Genomic DNA, 4,751 nt, shown 5'->3' with positions numbered 1-4,751 from the left:
AATAATCATTTGAAATAAAAAATCAAGGGGGAGAACTTATACAAACAATCTCAGTGATATATGTGTTAACATAATAAGGAAAATGCTAGTTGCTCCTCTAGAGTTTTCCTAGTGTCCTTTCAACTGTGATATGGTTTTTAAAATTACTAATATATATTAGCGGTGTTTAAAATCACCAATATATATATAGTAGTGTTTCATTAAAAGTCGACAAGGGAAAGAGCGAGCAAACATGGCGGAGGGTGGCAATTTGAAGTGTATTCTAGTGATCGATATGCAGGAAATGGAAGATCTAGAGCGCTATAAGAAACTGAGGGAAGCATCGGAAGAATGGTGTTATTTCAGGATCGTCAATAGGGGCAGAACTATAAGTTTTAGTTTGGGGGGCAAAATTTTTAAAAATATATATTTGGGGGGCAAAAATAATTTTTAAGGTCTATTGTATAAAAAAAAATAAAAAATAAAAAATAAAAATTGGGGGACCACCATAGGGCTTGGGAGCTAGGGTCCCCCCAACGGCTATACCATTTAAAATATTCTTTCAAATCAATGATAAAGAAAAGAGAGAGGAAATATTTTTTATTTTTTATCTTAATAAAATAAGTATAAGGAAAGCAAAAGTGTTTTCTTAAATATTTTATAGCACCATATATAGCTTTTTCTTAGTTTAGGGAAGGAAAGGAAAGGAAAAGATACTGCAGAAAGAAATTAAACACAAAACGGAATAAAGAAAATAGACAAAAATAAATTTTACGTGATTCAGTTTATGACCTACATAAAGCTTAAATAACTACATTTTTCTCTTATTTCGTTCGTGATATTTACAAGATAACAATGTTCATTTTGTAGGAAAATTATGGTTGATGAAAATAATACAAATATGGAGATAGTATCATATTTGAATGTATTCAAATCTAGTCACCTAAAATCAAATATCTGAAATCAAATCTCCTAACATATGCTAACATAGAGAAGGAAATGGGGTTTAGAATTGTCAAAATTTTTGTAATGTAATCCCTAAAAGGTTAAAAAATTTGCAATCTCAATATCTTTTATCCTTTGACTAAAGAGAATTGGGGTAAGATACTGCATTGACCGTTGGAAGAGGAAACTGAAGACGAAGACGATGACGAAGCAACTCTGTGGAAGGCCATCGTTGAGAGTGAATTGCAGAAGAAACAACGCTAGCAAACAATACAAGTTGGTCACAGATGTGAAGCGTCAAAACAAAAGAGAGCAACTTCTTGGCAACTTCCTTAAAGCTAACGACATAGTTATTAGAGGAGACATCTTTTCAGGCTTTGCAGTAATGTACGTTGTTGAAAGCTTTGTGTCGAAAGTGCCATTCAGATTTAAATTTTGACCGACCTGTTTTTCCGAGAACGATAAGATAATGAAGTGACCATTTTATTACTTTTATTTGTAACCACACGACGTCCGTGTGAGGTTTGTGTTGTTTTTATTTTTCAGCCAACATTTTAAAATGAAAATGTTTTAACAATTTGTTTCGGTAAATTAAATTTTTGTATTTGAAAGTTAATTGCAATAGCTTTTGTAGGATTTTTTATTATTATTTTATCTCCTTTTTCTCTTTCTCTTTATTAAAAAAAATATATTATTTAAAGAGCTTGTCAACCACTAGTTGTATTGATTTTTTTTTTAAAAAAAAAATAATAATATTCTAATACTCTTACTTAATAAGTAAGAACTAACACATAGGATCTAATTAAAATGAATTATGAATTACATAGATAATATCTAAACTCAAAACCTATTCTAATATCATGTTTAATCACTTGTCTCTAAAAATTACTGTTAAAGTATTGATTAAATAATTAAATTTACTTCTTTCTATTAGTTTAAGTGTTTTAGATAAATGATAGTTTAACATAGTATATCTCAAATGCGTAGCTCAATTGGCTCGCCACTCCCTCCCCCATGATGGTGGCTGCCCTCTATTTTAAAAATAATAATAATAATAATTTTTTAGTTTTATCATTTTATATATTTAATATATTTATATTTTTTATTAAGGGTGACACGTGTCATCATTTTATTGGTGTTGACGTGGCACACTAATGAAATCCGTTAATTGTTTAATGAAATTTGACTGCAGGGACTAAATTGTTATTTTAGCCTTTTTTTTTTTAATTAAAAGCATTCCATTTATTAAGCTCTTTTGTAATATTATTCATCAAAAAAAATTTATTAGTTATTCTAAAATGAATAACAAATTATTGAGAGTGGTTATGTTTGGTATAGTTTTGAGAAGTGTTTTGAATTTTGAAAAATGTGTAAATGTAGAATTGATTTAGTAGAGGCCACATTTTAAGAAAAGTGTTGCATGTGGGTTGATAAATGAAAATTTAGCTTGGTAAAATTTTAACAAGTGTATTTGGAAAAAAAATAAAAATTGAGAACAAAAAAAATCTCTTGGACGTTGGCCTCCACCAGCTGACCCCATCCCTTCACTTAAGGGGCGAGGTGGGTTTCCTTCTGCGAGAATGGGGTGGCTCTCTACTTGCCTACATTGAAGGGGCGGCCTTCAACCACAAGGGCAGTTTTCACTTCTTTTCTTTCTTTTTTTTTTTCCATTTTTTATTTATTTTGCTTAAACAATAAGACCAGCTTCCACATCTGAAAAGTGAGCATATATATGTTTTCAAATATTCGATTACGATGGTGTGTAGGACGTTTTCTAAATTTTTTTTTTTTTTTTTTTGTAAAAAATTTTGTACTTTGTTTTGAAAAATGTTTTTATTAAAAATTAATTTTCCAAAAATTATATTTAAAATTTTAAAAAAGTACATTATAGTATTTGAAATCTCTAATTAGATTTTTTTTTTTTTTTCTCAAGGTGGGATTAATTAATCTCATATGTTCTCCTTCTATTATGAGCATCTAGAGAAACTTGTTTGGCAACTTCCTTCTTGCTGTCTTTCTACCACAGGGGAAACAATTGTATGTGAACTTGTCAAGTCAATTCTAAGAGTCATTGTAGTTTTTATGAGGAGGTTGTGATATTGAAAGCACTGACGACTATTCATGCACATGCATTTCTCCCTTTTTGACCAAGAATAAATCAAAGAAAGGTAGGCCATGAGAATCAATCAATGGGTAAAGTTTATCTGGATACCAAGACTCTCCCTTCAAGTCCTCCACGCAATATTATGATTAATGTTAAATTCGACATGGGCCCATGATGTCCATTACTTGCAAGTGACCATCAATAAGGATGATGACATGAAGTCCTTTTATTTTACATTAATGTTGGTAAAACATGTTACAGAACACTGTGAAAATTATTGACCTGCAAGGTGACAGCAATGACCAAGCTGGGGTAGTTTTTCATCATATTAGTCTTCAAGAAAAATATATCTTGACATAGTATCTAATTAACATGAACTATGAATTACATAGATAATATCTAAACTCAAAACCTATTCTAATATCATGTTAATTACTTGTCTCTAAAATTTACTGTTAAAGTATTGATTAAATAATTAAATTTACTTATTTCTATTAGTTTAAGTTTTTTAGATAAATGATAATTTAGCATAGTACATCTCAAATGCGTAGCTCAATTGGCTCGCCACTCCTTCCCCCAAGATGATGGCTGCCCTCTATTTAAAAAATAATAATAATAATAATTTTTTAGTTTTTTCATTTTATATATTTAATATATTTATATTTTTTATTAAGGGTGACACGTGTCATCATTTTATTTGTGTTGACGTGGCACACTAATGAAATCTGTTAACTGTTTAATGAAATTTGACTTGAGGGACTAAATTGTTATTTTAGCCTCTTTTTTTTTTTTTAATTAAAAGCATTCCATTTATTAAGCTCTTTTGTAATATTATTCATCAAATTTTTTTTTTTTTATTTGTTATTGTAAAATGAATAACAAATTATTGAGAGTCGCTATATATGTTTGGTGTAGTTTTGAGTAGTGTTTTGGATTTTGAAAAATGTGTAAATTTAGAATTGATTTAGTAGAGGCCACATTTTAAATAAGTGTTGCATGTGGGTTGATAAATGAAAATTTAGTTTGCTAAAATTTTAACAAGTGTATTTGGAAAAAAAATAATAATAATAATAAATAAATAAAATAAAAGGGGTTAAATACTAAAAAAAAACCCAAGGTTTGAACTCTTTATTTTTTGCTCACTAGGTTTTCATTTTTATCACAGGAGGTACTTGTGGTTTTTATAAAGACGGAAATGGTACATTTGTTAAAATTTCGTCTAAAACTTAACAGAACGACATGTCAACACTAATCAAATTGCGCCACGTATCCTATAATTAATTTTTTTCTTATTTTTTTTTATAAAAAAAATAAAAAAATAAAAAATAAAATAAAATAAAAATTAAAAGCGGATCCCAACCCTTCACTTGGGTTTTCTTCTGTGAGAGGCACGAATGGGGTGATTCTCTACTTGACTCCATTGAAGGGGCGGCCTTCAACCACAGAGGCCAGTTTTCACTTCTTTTCTTTTTTCCATTTTTTATTTATTTTTCTTAAACAATAAGACCAGCCTCCACATCTGAAAAGTGAGCATATGTTTTCAAATATTCGAAAATTGGTTTTTTTTTTTTCTTTGTAAAAAATTTTGTGCTTTGTTTTGAAAAATGTTTTTATTAAAAACTAATTTTCCAAAAATTATATTTAAAATTTTTAAAAAGTACATTATAGTATTTAAAATTTCTAATTGGATTTTTATTTTTATTTTTCTCCAGGTGGGATTAAC

Source organism: Corylus avellana, chromosome ca6 (assembly GCF_901000735.1).
Source record: "Corylus avellana chromosome ca6, CavTom2PMs-1.0".
NCBI classification, from domain to species: Eukaryota; Viridiplantae; Streptophyta; class Magnoliopsida; order Fagales; family Betulaceae; genus Corylus; species Corylus avellana.
Note: the sequence above shows the minus strand (reverse complement) of the source record.